Consider the following 17,457-nt stretch of genomic DNA (forward strand, 5'->3'; position numbering starts at 1 on the left):
GCAAAGCCCTTCCAAAAATACGTTGAACTCGTAAGTGTTCCTCTCCACGGAAGTCTTTAGTAAAGGCGAAAGGCTTGTGCGTAATGAAAGAGAAACCAGAGTCGGTATGGAAGTCATTGAGGTCGGGGCCCGAGACACACACACGGTGCACTCTAGGCCGGGTCCCCAAGGGGTGGTCCCCGAACCCACTCTTCCAAGTTTTTCGGGGGGCTGTGGGTAAAAAGTCACATGACAGACAGACAGACAGACAGACAGACAGACAGACAGACAGACAGACAGACAGATAGATAAATGACAATCCTGGTGAAGTGATTGTATTTTTGGGGGGGCTCAAAAAACACACACACACACACAATCCTGGTGAAGTGATTTGTATTTTTGGGGGGCTCAAAACACACACACACACACACACACACACACACTACACACACACACACACACACACACACTCTCCTTGCCAATGTTTTTTTTTTTTTTTTTTTTTTTTAGGAAAATGGCGGGAAAACGGGGGACCCCATGAAGGGGCTTCGCACTTGTTTCAGTTTGGATGATTCTTCTTTTCCATTCCTTCTCTCTTCTTCTGCTAGCTGTTTTACATAGCTTGGTATATTTCTTTTTCCTTGACAATGGGGAGAAAAGTGTTGCAACCGTTCGGAGGTACTGCAATACCGGGTCGATACGTGGAGCTGGACGGAGCAAGCCCATTTCCGACTCCCTGTTCGAAAAATCCATTTAATATGTAGTCCCCGATGGGGACGTATCAGATATTAAACTGATAAGAACAGATTTTTTTTATAAAATATATTTATTACGTTTCAATGCCTTTCAATACAAAACCATTTATCAATCAAAAAAATCATATCTAGGCATTTTTAAACTATAACACAAACACTAAACCCCAAAACAAAGACTCGTCTTCCTTCCCTTCCACCTACAAACCAAAACCCATACCCACATCAAATACCCAAAGAAGAAACTCACCCTATACTCCCGACCGACGGGGACGCCTCCTCCACTCCTGACGCTCCTCCTCGGCCAAATACCATCCCTCTCCCCTGGAAACACCACCAATACCCGGCACACCCACACTCTGTGTCTTGTGCCCCCCCACTCAAATCCACCACCCCTCCTCCGGGCTCGGCTCGAGCACCCCATGTCCCCAAACAGGAAACTTTCTCCTTCCTCCATTCCCCATTCCTTGGCCATGCCTGGTAGGTCCAGCTCTGCCAGGGGTGTAAACGAACATGAAGGAGAGGGACCCCACGAGGGCCCTAAAACCTCTCCCCCCTGCTCCCCACACCCCCTTTTTTACCACCCTTCCTCCTCCTACTGTCCGGTCGCTCCCACGTCTTTGGCCTCTTTATAGGTGGAGGACGCAGCCAGGAACATCCCTGTCTGCGTCCGACAGCCCCCCTCGCTGTTCATATTGTCCGCAGCCCCCCACCATCTCCCTCAGCTCCTCCACCCGTGATCTCACCTCTTTACTGTCCCCCACTCCTTCACTCCTTCTCCTACTGGTCCCGCCACCACTGCCTTCTCTTTCTCCTCCCTTTCTGTCTCTTTCTTCTCCACCACCTTCTTCCTGTCTCCTTCCTTTCTGTCTCTTTCTTCTCCACCACCTTCTTCCCTGTCTCCTTCCTTTCTGTCTCTTTCTCCTCCCCACCTTCTTCCCTGTCTCCTTCCTTTCTGTCTCTTTCTCCTCCACCACCTTCTTCCCTGTCTCCTTCCTTTCTGTCTCTTTCTCCTCCACCACCTTCTTCCCTCTCTCCTTCCTTTCTTTCTCTTTCTCCTCCACCACCTCTGTCTCCTTCCTTTCTATCTCTTTCTTCTCCACCGCCGTCTTCCCAGTCTCCTTCCTTTCTGTCTCTTTCTTCTCCACCACCTTCTTCCCTGTCTCCTTCCTTTCTGTCTCTTTCTTCTCCACCGCCGTCTTCTCTATCTTCTCCCTCTCTGTTTCCTTCTCCGTCGCCTTCTCCACCGCCGTCTTCTCCGACCCCTCACTCTCTTATCTCCTTCCTCCTCCTGCTCCTCTCTCCTTCAGCCGCCTGCTCCTCCTCTCCTTCAGCCTCCCGCCCCTCCGATTCCACCATGTCCACTTCTTCCTTTTCCTCTTCTGCTCCTGCTGTCGTTCTTTCCTTCTCCCGCCGTGCTTCCCTTTCCTCCGTTCCTGTTCCTGGCTCTTTGTCCCTCCCTTCTTCCCCCATCCCCGGCTCGCTCCCCCCAGCTGCAGGCGCGTATGACCTCTGATCGCGCGGGCATTCACGCCACAGGTGCGTTAGCATGCCACACCGTGACATGCCTTCGGCGCGTCACAGTCCCTCGCCTCGTGCTCCGCAGATCCACAGTACCTACACTTCTTTGTACTGCACGAGGCGAGGATATGACCATAGGCCATACAACGCCTGCAGAACGGGGCTGGCGTGCATAGTACAACGTCCCCTGTCAGCCCCAGGGAGAACATCGCCGGCGGATGGAGGTACCCCTAACCCCCCAGGGTCCTCCTGAGCAACGCCTGGAATCCTCTCTTCCCATCCCAGAAGTCCAGGGAGTCCCTGAGGAGCCTCGCCGAGGAGACATTGTCCATGTAACGCCCAAGGAACGTCCTCACCTCATCGTCCTTCACATGAGGGTTGTACATAGTAACCGTGACCACCCGGAAATTGGTTTTCCCAGGCTGGTCACCTCGTAATGACACATCGGTCCATCCTTTCCCACTTCTCTCGCCCTCCTCATCACCTCCTCGTACTTGTCTTCTTTGTGAGCGTCACGTCAAAAGCCACCTCCAGTGGGTTCGCCTGAGGCACAACACTTCCCCACCTGCAACTTTAGGATCCCAATCAATATTGTTCTCCCAAAGTTCTCCCCTCCCAAACGGCTCCATCTCCTTGTTCCTTCCAGGCGAACCTCACCGTGTTCGCTATGCCAATTCCAGGTATCTTGTTGTTACCATATCGAGCCATCTTCAAAACAAAAACAAAGGTTCCACTCCCCTCGAAAAAGGCTCGCTTAAAATAAAGCCACTAGAAAAAATTCTTTTTACTGAAATGGGGTGGGAAAAAAACCGTTTCCCACACTCCAAACCTTTCCTCCCCTCCGGCCTTCCTTCGACCTTTTGGCTCAGCGGGCTTTGGGGCACCTCGGTACCAAGCTTGATCTGAGCCAAAAGGCCGAAGCGATAACCCACAAATTGACCCCCTGCACCCGCTCGGTGCCCGGGGCCTCGGCAGACCTCATCGGTTTGGCAAAAGTTGGCTCCTCCTCACCCAACGCTTCCCTGGTGACAGGCGGGTGTGTTTTTTTAAAAGTCGCTGAAAAATGCGTCGTTAGGTCACTAGCTCTTTAATCCTATTGCGACTATTTGTTCAATGCCCGGCAAATACACCAGTCATCGTCGGGCTTGAACTCAATTGCCTGACGACTACTTTGAGTGGAAAAAATACGCCGGGTCGGTCAGCCCGGCTTCAAGTCAAACGCCTGAGCAAAAAGTCTCGGCGTCATCTCTGTCAATTTCTCTTGAAACAAGATACCGGGCTCTGCCAGAAGCAAAGCCCTTCCAAAAATACGTTGAACTCGTAAGTGTTCCTCTCCACGGAAGTCTTTAGTAAAAGGCGAAAGGCTTGTGCGTAATGAAGAGAAACCAGAGTCGTATGGAAGTCAGAGGTCGGGGCCCGAGACACACACGGTGCACTCTAGGCCGGGTCCCCATGGGTGGTCCCCCGAACCCACTCTTCCAAGTTTTCGAGGGCTGTGGGTAAAAAGTCACAGACAGACAGACAGACAGACAGACAGACAGACAGACAGACAGACAGACAGACAGATAGATAGATAGATAGACAATCCTGGTGAAGTGATTGTATTTTTGGGGGGGCTCAAAACACACACACACACACAATCCTGGTGAAGTGATTGTATTTTTTGGGGGGCTCAAAAACACACACACACACACACACACACACACACACACACACACACACACACACACACACACTCTCCTGGCCAATGTTTTTTTTTTTTTTTTAAGTAAATGGCGGGAAAACGGGGACCCCCATGAAGGGGGCTTCGCACTTGTTTCAGTTTGGATGATTCTTCTTTTTTCATTCCTTCTCTTCTTCTGCTAGCTGTTTTACATAGCTTGGTGTATTTCTTTTTCCTTGACAATGGGAGAAAAGTGTTGCACCGTTCCCGGAGGTACTGCAATACCGGGTCGATGCGTGGAGCGGACGGAGCAAGCCCCATTTCCGACTCCTGTTCGAAAAATCCATTTAATATGTAGTCCCCGATGGGGACGTATCAGATATTAAACTGATAAGAACAGATTTTTTAGAAAAAAATAATTTATTACGTTCAATACCATTCATACTTTACAAAATCATATATTCCTTCAAACTCAAATAATGGTATTTTAATTTATAAAACAAACCAAAAACCCCAAAACAAAACTCAGGGGAGCATCATCCCTCCCCGTCATCCTAAACACTAACTTTCCCTATCTTCCCGTCCCTAATCTAAAATAACCCCAGCCCTAATCCCCCTTCCATCTCTCCCGGGCAGCGTGCTGCCCCCCACTTCGTCTCCTCCTCTTCATCCTCCCCCTCAAATCTCCTTCCACCCTCCTCACTATTCCTTCCACCCCCAATCTCTCCCTGTCTTGACCATGTTCTGCCTGGCTTCCCACAGCCCTCGCTTAAAGAGGCTCATGAGAAGCCAGAGCAGAAACCTATCCCTATCCGTGCCCCTCGCTCTCCCTACACCTCTCTCTAACCTAGCCCACGTCAATACAAAATCACCTCTAACCCTTCCTAACAACACCCGTGCCTTTGCCCATACTACTCCGGCAATGGCACAGTCCCAAAAGACATGGCGCACAGTCTCCTCCCTGCCACAAGAAGGTCTTGGGCAGGTGGGGGATCGCGCTAAGCTATGCCGGTACATGGTGGAGCGCACCGGCAAACACTTGTGGAGGCTCAACCAATTCAGGTCCTTGAGCCTGTTGTCCAGGCCCCGCGCCTGCACTCCCTCCCAGACCGCCGCCGGGATGCCCACTACAGGTGCCGGACTTACTGCCCGTCTAACCTCCTCGTACAGGTGCCTGTGATCTAAACCTACTCGGGCAACTTCAACCTCGGGGTGCGCACGCAGCCACTTGGCCGCATGGCCAAAGTGCCACGGCAGCTGTTCCGCCCGAGGACCCGTGTTAGACCACACCATTACGCTTCTCGCCTGATACGAGAAGAACACCCGCAGGAGGTAACCGGACGGGTGTAGTACCGGCTGAGCAAGCTCCGTTAACAGAAAAGAAACAAAAATTGCGTCCAGCTTGAGGGGGAGATGTGGTACCCCCTACCTCCCTCCCCGATGGGACAGATCATGCGTGCCCTGGCGACCCACTCGTACCTGCCACCCCACATGAACTGAAACACTAGCCTCACTAGAGGCCTCCTCAGACAAGCCGGCAATGGGTATATATACGCCAAATACAAAAGAGATGGCAGTACATCCACCTTGAGAACCAGGACCTTGCCTAAAAAGGACAAAGACCTAGCCCTCCACATCGCTAGCTTCCTCTGTACCACTGCGATGCCCATGTTCCAGTTCAGCGTCGCTGAGCCGGAGGTCTCAAAGTGGACCCCGAGAACCCTCAGGGCCCCGTTACAGAGAGATAACCCTCCGGGCACATCCGTCCTACCACTCCATCTTCCGAAAAATTTAACGGAAGACTTCGCGTGGTTCAGAACCGCCCCCGACGCTCGGGTGAAGTCCCCAATAATGGCAAGGGATCTTGTCAAGCACGAGTCCTTGCAAAGCAGCAAGGATGTGTCGTCGGCGTACTGTGTCAACTTGACACGGAGACCGCCACTTCCAGGGATCAGCAAGCCCTCCACCCCCTGTGTCTGCCCTAATGGCAGCCCCCAGAGGCTCCATGTACAGAACGAAGAGGAGAGCCGAGAGCGGGCATCCCTGCCTGACCCCAGACGAGAGGTCAAAAACGTCACCTAAGTGACTGTTAACGCTTAACTCGGCACCCGCTCCGACATATAATGTACGGATCCATCCTATAAACTTCTCCCCAAATCCTAATCTACCTAACACCCTGAATAGAAAGGATCTATTCACGCGATCAAAGGCTTTCGCCTGATCCAGCGCTGCTACCATTAAAGGCAGCCCCCTATCTTCTACCCAAGCGATGGAGTCCCTGATCAACTGTAGGTTCCATCTGATCGAGCGACCCTCTACCCCGCACGTCTGATCCTCATGGACGACGAGGGAAGGGCTGTGCGCAACCGGTCTGCTAAAACCTTTGCAAGTAGCTTGTAATCTACGCACAGCATGGTCAACGGCCGCCAGTTGCCAAGGTCAGTTGCTTCCCCCTTCTTATAAAGAAGTGACAGCACACCGACCGCCATTGATCCCCCCGGGACCCCCCGTCTCAAGGATGGCCTTCAAGACTTCGAGGACCACTGGTCCAAGTATACCCCAAAACTTGAGGTAAAACTCGGCCGGCAACCCATCCATCCCAGGCACCTTCCCTTTTCCCATCCTCCTGAGAGCACTCTCAACCTCCTCGAGGGAGATCTGAGCCTCCATCACATTTCTAATGTCCTCCGGCAATCGCCGGGACAAGTGTTCTAAAAAACACATTTCCCCTGCTCTACATCTATTACCCTCTCTTTAAATAAACCTCGGAAATGATCAGTTGTTACCCTGACCATTTCCTCCGGTTTTCTAACTATGCTACCATCTTCTTTCCTCACCCCATGCATTATCTTCCTACTCTGTCTGGCCCTAACCGACTTAAAGAACATAGAGGAACAAGTCTCATTATGTTCTAAAAGCCATTATGCGCACGCTCCAGGAAAGCTCGAGCCTTCCGTCTCCTGCAGCTCCCTGAGCTGCGCCTTCAGGTCAGTGGATCTCTCCCAGTCAATCGACCCGCCGAGGTTGCCTGCCTCGTACTCGAGTTCGAGCAACCTTTGGATACGATCCACCTCCCTCCTTTCCTCCCTTTTTTCCTCTTACAATATCCTATTATAAAAGCCCTAATCCTTACCTTAACTAAATCCCACCACTCCAACACCCCTCGCACATGGACCGGAGGCCTTCAAGCCCCCGAAAGAAACCAAAAAAGGTGTCGACGAAAGCTTGCTCCTCCAGCACATCCCGATCTAATTTCCAGTACCCCCTACCGAAGAGGCAGACTGGCGGCCCCACCTGCAGGAGCACCCCGTCGTGATCTGAGAAGAACACAGGCAACAGCCGCCCAGACAACTGGCCCAAAGACCTAGATAGAAAAATATAGTCGAGCCTCCGCGCAACCCCCCGAGAGTTACGCCATGTGGGACCCGCCATTGTCGGAGTAGTGTGCAGGCCTCCATCAACCAGACCATGGCAAGCCATAAGCCCGGTGATGGCGCCTGCACTACTATCCCCCGCTAACCCTAAATCTATGTTAAAATCCCCACCTATCACCAAGTGCCTATTTGTGACACACAGGGGCGCCAGACAGTCCACCATCTCCCTCCTGTCTGCCGCCACCTGTGGCCCATACACCACCACTAACCTATACCTACTATCCCTAAAAGTGACATCCACCCCCAACACCCTCCCCTGCATTACAACAAAAGTGCTCTCTACTCTAACCTCCCTATTCCCAAACAAAATACCCACCCCCGTAGAGTGAACCCCACCTATACCCCAAATTGATTCCCCCTTATCCCACTCCCTACTAAACCTGATGACATCCCCTCCATCCCTCAGGTGAACCTCCTGTACAAAACAAACATCAAAACCCACCCCTTCCAAAAAACTAAAAACCGCCCTCCTCTTAACAAAATCCCTCAAACCCCTTACATTTAAACTAAAAATATTAACAGAAAATGTCATTTTTAAAAAATTAAATTACAAAACCTTACATCAATGAAATGAAAACCCCAAATTAACCAAAAAACAGGAGACTCACCCGATGCTCCCCTGCCTCGTCTCATCCGGCGGGGACGTCCTCTCCTCTCCTGACGTCCCCCCGTCCTCCTCCATCTCTCCAACCCAGGATGCAGGGATGGTGTTAGGCCTTGGAGTGCCCTGCATCCTGGGTTCCCCACCAACACCCTCCGTTTCTGTCTCCCTGTAGGCTGCTGGACTGAGGTCGAGAGCAGGGGACCCCATCTCCCCAAGCAGGAGTTGAGATCCCCCCTCAGACCCCCCAGCCCAGCGCCACGCCCTGGGAGTCACCCTCCACCAGCTGTTGAGGGGCTGATAAAAATAACGAGGACAAGGGCGTTCTTCTTTCCCCCATCACACGCTTGGCCACCCCCTCCCCCCCCACACCCCCCTCCCTCTCACAGCCTGTCAAGCACACCCTCCTCTTCCCTTTCTTCTTTGGTGTTGGAGGTAGCGGGAGACACCACCCCTCTTCCCCGCTATCTCCTCCACCATTCCCCGCATCTCTTCAACAAGGGCGCTCGACAAGCTGTCCCCCCACTCCTTCACTCCTTCTTCCTCCTCCGGTCCTTCTTCTGGTCCCGTCTCAGCTTCTCCTTCCATTTCCGCCACCGTTCCCTCCTCCACCTCCTCTCTCGCCACTGCCCCAGCCTCCTTCTTCTCTGTTCCTTCCGCCTCCTTCCCCTCCTCTCCTTCTGTTCCAGCCTCCTTCCTCCCGTCCTTCTCCTTCCGTGCAGTCTTTTCCCCTGTGCCATTACCTTCATCCAGGCCCTTACTTTCCTTTCTCCCCCATCCCCGCTTCTCCCTCCAGCCGCAGACGCGTACGACCTCTGACGAGCCGGGCACTCACGCCACAGGTGTGCTGACGAGCCACACCCGTGGCAAGCCTTGGGCTCGTCACAATCCTTGGCCTCGTGCTCTCCCGACCCACAGAACTTGCATTTTCTGGTGTTGCACGAGGCCAGGATATGACCATAGGCCATACAACGCCTGCAGAAAGGGAGGCTGACGGGCATAGAATAATGTCCCCCTGTCAGCCCCCAGGGAGAACATCGCCGGGGATGGAGGTAGCCACCTAAACCCTTCGGGTCCTCCCTGAGAAGGACCTGGAACCCTCTCCTCCCGTTCCAGAATCCCAGGGAGTCCCTGAGGTGCCTCGCTGAGGAGACGTTTTCCACGTATCTCCCCAGAAAGGCCCTCACCTCCTCATCCTTTACATGGGGATTGTACATGGTGACGGTGACCACCCTGAAATTGTTCCTTGCCAGGCTGGTCACCTCGTAATGGCACAGGGGTCTTGCTCCTTTCCCTTCCCTCACCTTCTTCATAATATCGTCATGCTTCTCCTCCACATGAAACGTCACATCATATGCCTTCTCCATCGGGTTCCCCTGAAGGCATAGAACATCTTTAACCTGTAGATTCAGGTAGCCCATCAGGATATTTCTCCCAAACGTATCTCGTCCCCATGGCTCCGTCTCCTTGTCCGTCCAGGCAAACCTCACGGTGTTGGCCAAGCCAATCCCTGGAACCTGCCTGATTGGCTTTTGCTGCTCCATCTCTTCCAACAAAAATGCTCTCTTATACAAGAAGCCAAAGAAAAAAGAAATCCGAAAACTCCGATTCCCGCCAAAAAAAACCAAAATAAAATTTTCCTCCCTCCTGCCTTCCTTCGACCTTCTGGCTCAGCGGGCTTTGGGGCACCTCGGTACCAAGCTTGATCTGAGCCAAAAGGCCGAGAAGCGATAACCCACAAATTGACCCCTGCACCCGCCGGGCCCCCGGGGGCCTCGGCAGACCTCATCGGTTTGGCAAAAGTTGGCTCCTCCTCACCCAACGCTTCCCTGGTGACAGGCGGGTGTGTTTTTTTTTAAAAGTCGCTAATGCGTCGTTAGGTCACTAGCTCTTTAATCCTATTGCGACTATTTGTTCAATGCCCGGCAAATACACCAGTCATCGTCGGGCTTGAACTCAATTGCCCGAGCGACTACTTTGAGTGGAAAAAATACGCCGGTCGGTCAGCCGGCTTCAAGTCAAACGCCTGAGCAAAAGTCTCGGGCGTCATCTCTGTCAATTTCTCTTGAAACAAGATACCGGGCTCTGCCAGAAGCAAAGCCCTTCCAAAAATACGTTGAACTCGTAAGTGTTCCTCTCCACGGAAGTCTTTAGTAAAAGGCGAAAGGCTTGTGCGTAATGAAGAGAAACCAGAGTCGTATGGAAGTCAGAGGTCGGGGCCCGAGACACACACGGTGCACTCTAGGCCGGGTCCCCGCGGGTGGTCCCCGAACCCACTCTTCCAAGTTTTCGAGGGCTGTGGGTAAAAAGTCACAGACAGACAGACAGACAGACAGACAGACAGACAGACAGACAGACAGACAGACAGACAGACAGACAGACAGACAGACAGACAGATAGACAATCCTGGTGAAGTGATTGTATTTTTGGGGGGCTCAAAAACACACACACACACACAATCCTGGTGAAGTGATTGTATTTTTTGGGGGGCTCAAAACACACACACACACACACACACACACACACACACACACACACACACACACACACACACACACTCTCCTGGCCAATGTTTTTTTTTGTTTTTTTTTTTAAGTAAAATGGCGGGAAAACGGGGACCCCCATGAAGGGGGCTTCGCACTTGTTTCAGTTTGGATGATTCTTCTTTTTCCATTCCTTCTCTTCTTCTGCTAGCTGTTTTACATAGCTTGGTGTATTTCTTTTCCTTGACAATGGGAGAAAAGTGTTGCACCGTTCCCGGAGGTACTGCAATACCGGGTCGATGCGTGGAGCGGACGGAGCAAGCCCCATTTCCGACTCCCTGTTCGAAAAATCCATTTAATATGTAGTCCCCCGATGGGGGACGTATCAGATATTAAACTGATAAGAACAGATTTTTTTTTACAAAATATATATTTATTACCATCAATTTCCATACAAATACCTTCAATGTTCCAAACAAAATCAATTTTATAACAAAAATCCAAATGGATATTTCAAAACTAATAACCAATAACCAAAACTATAAACAATAATCAGGGGAGCATCTTCCCTCCCCTTCTAAGATACAAACTACCCATAACCACCCCAAATAAAAATTTCACCCTACTGACGAGGACTTCTTCTCCCCCCTTCAACCACCATACCCTCACCCTTAGATGCAGGACCGGCACCCGGCACCTGCACACCCCGCATCATGTGCTTTACTCCAAAATCCACCACCCTGCTTCTCTCTGGGCTCTTGACCGAGGACCCCGCACCCCAAACAGGAAACTTGGTCCCCCCCTCCCTTGCCCAACCCTGGGCCATCCCTGGAAGGTCTATCTCAGACAAGGGTACAATAGTAGGTGAAGAGGGGGCCACCCAGGGCCCCGAACCTTCTCCCTCCCCACCTCCAGCTTTTCCACCCTTATCTTCCTTCTCGGGGAGACCGCGGTAAGGGAGAAAACCTATCCCCCCCACCAGCTCCTGTTTAGCCTCCCCCCCCTTTACCACCCCTCTCCCCTGTTGTCAAAGCGCCCCTTCCTCCTCGTCCTCCTGTTTGGAGGAGAAACCGATGTAACTCTACCCCCCCCTCGCCAGCCCCTCCACCAACCCTCTCATCTCCTCCACCCGGGCAGACGATACATCACTGTCCCCCCACTCTTTTACCCCCTCTCCTTCTGGTTCCACCTCCAATGCCTTCTCAGTCATCTGTTTCTCCGTTGTTGTCCTTTCTTGACTCTTCACAATCCTGTGTCCGTCCTCTGCCTGCTCCTCTTCTCCTTCAACCTCTCCCTCTCCTCCCAGCACCTTCTCCACCTGCTCCTCCTCTCCTTCAACCTCTCCCTCTCCTCCCAGCACCTTTTCCACCTGCTCCTCCTCTCCTTCCACCGCTCCTCCCGACACCTTTTCCTCCTCTTTTCGTGATGTTCCTGTTCCAGATCCCATGTCCGCTCCTCTTCCTCTACTTCCCACATCCCCGCACCTGCTCCCCCTCCAGCTGCAGACGCGTATGACCCGTGACGAGCCGGGCAACTCCGCCACAGGTGTGTAACCGAGCCACACCCGTGGCAAGCCTTTGGCTCGTCACAATCCCTTGCCTCGTGACCGCTCGACCCACAGAACCTGCAAATCCTTGTACTACACGAGGCAAGGGTATGACCATAGGCCATACAGCGCCTGCAAAATGGAGGCTGACGGGCATAATGTAACGTCCCCCTGTCAGCCCCCAGGGAGAACATCGCTCGGGGGATGTAGGAACCCACCCAATCCCCTTGGGTCCTCCCTGAGAAGGGCCTGGAACCCTCTCCTCCCGTTCCAGAATCCCAGGGAGTCCCTGAGGCGCCTCGCTGAGGAAACATTGTCCATGTATCGCCCCAGAAAGGCCCTCACCTCTTCGTCAGTCACATGGGGATTGTACATGGTCACAGTTACCAATCGAAAACTACTTCTCGCCAAGTTGGTCACTTCATAATGGCACATGGGAAATGCCTTACTCCCTTCTTTTGTCTTCATCAAAATTTCTTCATGCTTCCCTTCACTATAAAAAGTCACATCAAAAGCCCCCTCAATTGGATTATCTTGGAAGCATAAAACATCCTTTACCTCCAGTTCCAATATCCCCATCAATATGGTCCTTCCGAACTTCTCTCTTCCAAATGGCTCCATTTCTTTGTCCCTCCATGCGAATCTCACAGTATTGGACAATCCAATTCCTGGTACCGACTTGTTATAAATGGTACGTGCCATTTCCAAAAGGAAAAAAAACACACGTCCAAACAAGGAAAAAACCAGCTCTCCAAATGGAAGCCTCTGGAAAACACAAAAACGCCTTTGGCAAAAAGAACCCTGTCTCACACAAAAACCTATCGCCCTCCTATCTCCGACCTTTTGACTCAGCGAGCTCTGGGGCACCTCGGTACCAAGCTTGATCTGAGCCAAAAGGCCGAGAAGCGATAACCCACAAATTGACCCCTGCACCCGCCGGGTCCCGGGGCCTCGGCAGACCTCATCGGTTTGGCAAAAGTTGGCTCCTCCTCACCCAACGCTTCCCTGGTGACAGGCGGGTGTGTTTTTTTTAAAAGTCGCTAATGCGTCGTTAGGTCACTAGCTCTTTAATCCTAGTGCGACTATTTGTTCAATGCCCGGCAAATACACCAGTCATCGTCGGGCTTGAACTCAATTGCCCGAGCGACTACTTTGAGTGGAAAAAATACGCCGGTCGGTCAGCCGGCTTCAAGTCAAACGCCTGAGCAAAAGTCTCAAGCGTCATCTCTGTCAATTTCTCTTGAAACAAGATACCGGGCTCTGCCAGAAGCAAAGCCCTTCCAAAAATACGTTGAACTCGTAAGTGTTCCTCTCCACGGAAGTCTTTAGTAAAAGGCGAAAGGCTTGTGCGTAATGAAGAGAAACCAGAGTCGTATGGAAGTCAGAGGTCGGGGCCCGAGACACACACGGTGCACTCTAGGCCGGGTCCCCGCTGGTGGTCCCCCGAACCCACTCTTCCAAGTTTTCGAGGGCTGTGGGTAAAAGTCACAGACAGACAGACAGACAGACAGACAGACAGACAGACAGACAGACAGACAGACAGACAGACAGATAGATAGATAGACAATCCTGGTGAAGTGATTGTATTTTTGGGGGGCTCAAAACACACACACACACAATCCTGGTGAAGTGATTGTATTTTTGGGGGGGGCTCAAAAACACACACACACACACACACACACACACACACACACACACACACACACACACTCTCCTGGCCAATGTTTTTTTTTTTAAGTAAAATGGCGGGAAAACGGGGACCCCCATGAAGGGGGCTTCGCACTTGTTTCAGTTTGGATGATTCTTCTTTTCCATTCCTTCTCTTCTTCTGCTAGCTGTTTTACATAGCTTGGTGTATTTCTTTTCCTTGACAATGGGAGAAAAGTGTTGCACCGTTCCCGGAGGTACTGCAATACCGGGTCGATGCGTGGAGCGGACGGAGCAAGCCCCATTTCCGACTCCCTGTTCGAAAAATCCATTTAATATGTAGTCCCCGATGGGGGACGTATCAGATATTAAACTGATAAGAACAGATTTTTTTTTACAAAATATATTTATTACGTTCCAAACCAACCAAAATTTTCCACACATCAATCAATTCAAATACAAATTCCAATCAACACAAAAATAAACATTTCAAAACTATTCAACAATAACCAAATCCAAAACCCAAAAGTCATTGGAGCATCTTCCCCCCCCTTCCCACCTACAAACCAATACCCATACCCATATCAAATAACCAAAAACACTCACCCTATACTCCCGACCGACGGGGACGCCTCCTCCACTCCTGACGCTCCACCGTCGGCCTCCATCCCCTCTCCCTGGAAACAAAAACAACCCCCGGCACACCCACACTCTGTGCCTTGTGCCCCCACTCAAATCCACCACCCTGCCCTCCTCCTGACTACAGCCCGGGGACCTCCCCGCCCCAAACAGGGAGCTTAAGCCTCCCTCCATCACCCAATCCTGGGCCATGCTTGTGAGGTCCAGCTCAGACAGGGGTGTAAAAGAGAAGGCAGAGGGAGCCCACGAGGGCCCAGCAACCTCCCCTCCCCCTCCCCCCGATCTGCCCTCCCCCTCTTTTACCACCCGACCTCCTCGAGCGCTCCCCCCTTTTCGACTTTTTGGTTGGTGGAGTAAAAGGCAAAACGTTTTCATAAGTCGCCTCTTTCTCCACCTCCACCTGTGTTTCCACCACTTCACAGTCCCCCCACTCCTTCACCCCCTCTCCTTCTGGTCCCGCCTCCGATGCCTTCTCTGTCTCCTTCCTCTCCGATGCCTTCTCAGTCTCCATCTTCTCCAATGTCTTCTCTGTCTTCTTCTCTGATGCCTTCTCCATCTTTCTCTCTGATGACTTCTCTGTCTCTCTCCTATTCGATGTCTTCTTTGTCTCCTTTCCTCCGATGCCTTCTCTGTCTCCTTCCTCTCCGATGCCTTCTCAGTCTCCATCTTCTCCAATGTCTTCTCTGTCTTCTTCTCTGATGCCTTCTCCATCTTCCTCTCTGATGCCTTCTCTGTCTCTCTCCTCTTCGATGTCTTCTTTGTCTCCTTCCCCTCCGATGCCTTCTCTGTCTCCTTCCTCTCCACCACTGTCCTCTCTTGTCCCTCCACACTACTGACTCCTTTCTCCTCCTCTCCTTTGGCCTCCTTCTCTTCTGGTACCACTATGCCCATTTCTTCTTTGTCTTTTCCTTCTCCTGCTTCTGTTTTTTCCTCCTCTCCTCGCTGTGTGTCCGCTCCCTCCGTGCCTGTTCTCGGTTCTGGGTCTCCTCTTCTTCCCCCATCCCCGGCTCTCGCTCCCCCCCCAGCTGCAGACGCGTATGACCGCCCGACGCGCCGGGCATTCACGCCACAGGTGCGTCAGCATGCCACACCCGTGACATGCCTTCGGCGCGTCACAGTCCCTCGCCTCGTGCTCCGCAGATCCACAATACCTGCATTTCTTTATGCTGCACGAGGCGAGGATATGACCATAGGCCATACAGCGCCTGCAGAACGGGGCTGACGTGCATAGTACAACGTCCCCCTGTCAGCCCCCAGGGAGAACATCGCCGGAGGATGGAGGTATCCTCCCAGGCCCCCTGGGTCCTCTCTAAGAAGGGCCTGATACCCTCTCTTCCCAGTCCAATACCCGAGTGAGTCTTTGAGGAGCCTTCCTGAGGAGATGTTGTCCATATATCTCCCCAGGAAAGTCCTCACCTCTTCTTCCTTCACATGAGGGTTGTACATAGTGACCGTCACAACTCTAAAATTGGGCTTCGCCAAGCTCGTCACAGCATAGTGGCACATAGGTCGTGTGTTCACCAAATCCTCACCTTCCGCATCGTCTCCTCATGCTGCTTCTCCGTATGAAACGTGACATCATACGCGCCTTCTAATGGATTATCCTGGAGGCAGAAGACGTCCTTTACCCCAAGCTTGAGCAACCCCATCAGGATAGTTCTCCCGAACGTTTCCCTCCCGAATTGCTCCACCTCCTTATCCTTCCATGCAAATCTTGCCGTGTTGGCCAGTCCAACCCCGGAACAGACCTGTTCGGGATATTCTTCTCCATGTTCTTCAATTAAGAAAAAATCTCTTCAAAAAAGAAGCCGCTCAAAAACAAAAACTTTCCTCCCTCCTGCCTTCCTTCGACCTTTTGGCTCAGCGGGCTCTGGGGCACCTCGGTACCAAGCTTGATCTGAGCCAAAAGGCCGAGAAGCGATAACCCACAAATTGACCCCTGCACCCGCCGGGCCCCCGGGGGCCTCGGCAGACCTCATCGGTTTGGCAAAAGTTGGCTCCTCCTCACCCAACGCTTCCCTGGTGACAGGCGGGTGTGTTTTTTTTAAAAGTCGCTAATGCGTCGTTAGGTCACTAGCTCTTTAATCCTATTGCGACTATTTGTTCAATGCCCGGCAAATACACCAGTCATCGTCGGGCTTGAACTCAATTGCCCGAGCGACTACTTTGAGTGGAAAAAATACGCCGGTCGGTCAGCCGGCTTCAAGTCAAACGCCTGAGCAAAAGTCTCGAGGCGTCATCTCTGTCAATTTCTCTTGAAACAAGATACCGGGCTCTGCCAGAAGCAAAGCCCTTCCAAAAATACGTTGAACTCGTAAGTGTTCCTCTCCACGGAAGTCTTTAGTAAAAGGCGAAAGGCTTGTGCGTAATGAAGAGAAACCAGAGTCGTATGGAAGTCAGAGGTCGGGGCCCGAGACACACACGGTGCACTCTAGGCCGGGTCCCCGCGGGTGGTCCCCGAACCCACTCTTCCAAGTTTTCGAGGGCTGTGGGTAAAAAGTCACAGACAGACAGACAGACAGACAGACAGACAGACAGACAGACAGACAGACAGATAGATAGATAGACAATCCTGGTGAAGTGATTGTATTTTTGGGGGGGGGCTCAAAAACACACACACACACACAATCCTGGTGAAGTGATTGTATTTTTTGGGGGCTCAAAAACACACACACACACACACACACACACACCCACACACACACACACACACACACACACACTCTCCGGGCCCATGTTTTTTTTTTTTTTTTTTTAAGTAAAATGGCGGGAAAACGGGGGACCCCCATGAAGGGGGCTTCGCACTTGTTTCAGTTTGGATGATTCTTCTTTTCCATTCCTTCTCTTCTTCTGCTAGCTGTTTTACATAGCTTGGTGTATTTCTTTTCCTTGACAATGGGAGAAAAGTGTTGCACCGTTCCCGGAGGTACTGCAATACCGGGTCGATGCGTGGAGCGGACGGAGCAAGCCCCATTTCCGACTCCCTGTTCGAAAAATCCATTTAATATGTAGTCCCCGATGGGGGACGTATCAGATATTAAACTGATAAGAACAGATTTTTTTTTTACAAAATATATATTTATTACCATCAATTTCCATACAAATACCTTCAATGTTCCAAACAAAATCAATTTTATAACAAAAATCCAAATGGATATTTCAAAACTAATAACCAATAACCAAAACTATAAA

The 17,457-nt window shown here is 51.7% G+C and overlaps 4 non-coding genes and 6 pseudogenes across 4 annotated transcripts; all 10 read right to left on the reverse strand.

Annotated features, from left to right (window-relative positions):
- LOC123736152 (uncharacterized) lies at window positions 1-104 on the reverse strand (annotated as a pseudogene).
- A 532-nt stretch (window positions 105-636) lies between these two features.
- LOC123736188 (uncharacterized) lies at window positions 637-805 on the reverse strand (annotated as a pseudogene).
- Window positions 806-3,529: 2,724 nt separating this feature from the next.
- Window positions 3,530-3,646, reverse strand: LOC123736190 (U5 spliceosomal RNA). The gene has a single exon (XR_006765982.1). It is a non-coding gene; the product is annotated as a U5 spliceosomal RNA (small nuclear RNA).
- Window positions 3,647-4,166: 520 nt separating this feature from the next.
- Window positions 4,167-4,335, reverse strand: LOC123736180 (uncharacterized; annotated as a pseudogene).
- Window positions 4,336-10,031: 5,696 nt separating this feature from the next.
- Window positions 10,032-10,148, reverse strand: LOC123736191 (U5 spliceosomal RNA). Its single transcript, XR_006765983.1, has one exon. It is a non-coding gene; the product is annotated as a U5 spliceosomal RNA (small nuclear RNA).
- Window positions 10,149-10,691: 543 nt separating this feature from the next.
- On the reverse strand, window positions 10,692-10,864 carry LOC123736159 (uncharacterized; annotated as a pseudogene).
- A 2,371-nt stretch (window positions 10,865-13,235) lies between these two features.
- Window positions 13,236-13,352, reverse strand: LOC123736192 (U5 spliceosomal RNA). Its single transcript, XR_006765984.1, has one exon. It is a non-coding gene; the product is annotated as a U5 spliceosomal RNA (small nuclear RNA).
- A 509-nt stretch (window positions 13,353-13,861) lies between these two features.
- LOC123736172 (uncharacterized) lies at window positions 13,862-14,033 on the reverse strand (annotated as a pseudogene).
- A 2,503-nt stretch (window positions 14,034-16,536) lies between these two features.
- On the reverse strand, window positions 16,537-16,653 carry LOC123736193 (U5 spliceosomal RNA). Its single transcript, XR_006765985.1, has one exon. It is a non-coding gene; the product is annotated as a U5 spliceosomal RNA (small nuclear RNA).
- A 516-nt stretch (window positions 16,654-17,169) lies between these two features.
- On the reverse strand, window positions 17,170-17,342 carry LOC123736170 (uncharacterized; annotated as a pseudogene).
- Window positions 17,343-17,457: the final 115 nt, after the last annotated feature.

Source organism: Salmo salar, unplaced genomic scaffold (assembly GCF_905237065.1).
Source record: "Salmo salar unplaced genomic scaffold, Ssal_v3.1, whole genome shotgun sequence".
NCBI lineage: Eukaryota > Metazoa > Chordata > Actinopteri > Salmoniformes > Salmonidae > Salmo > Salmo salar.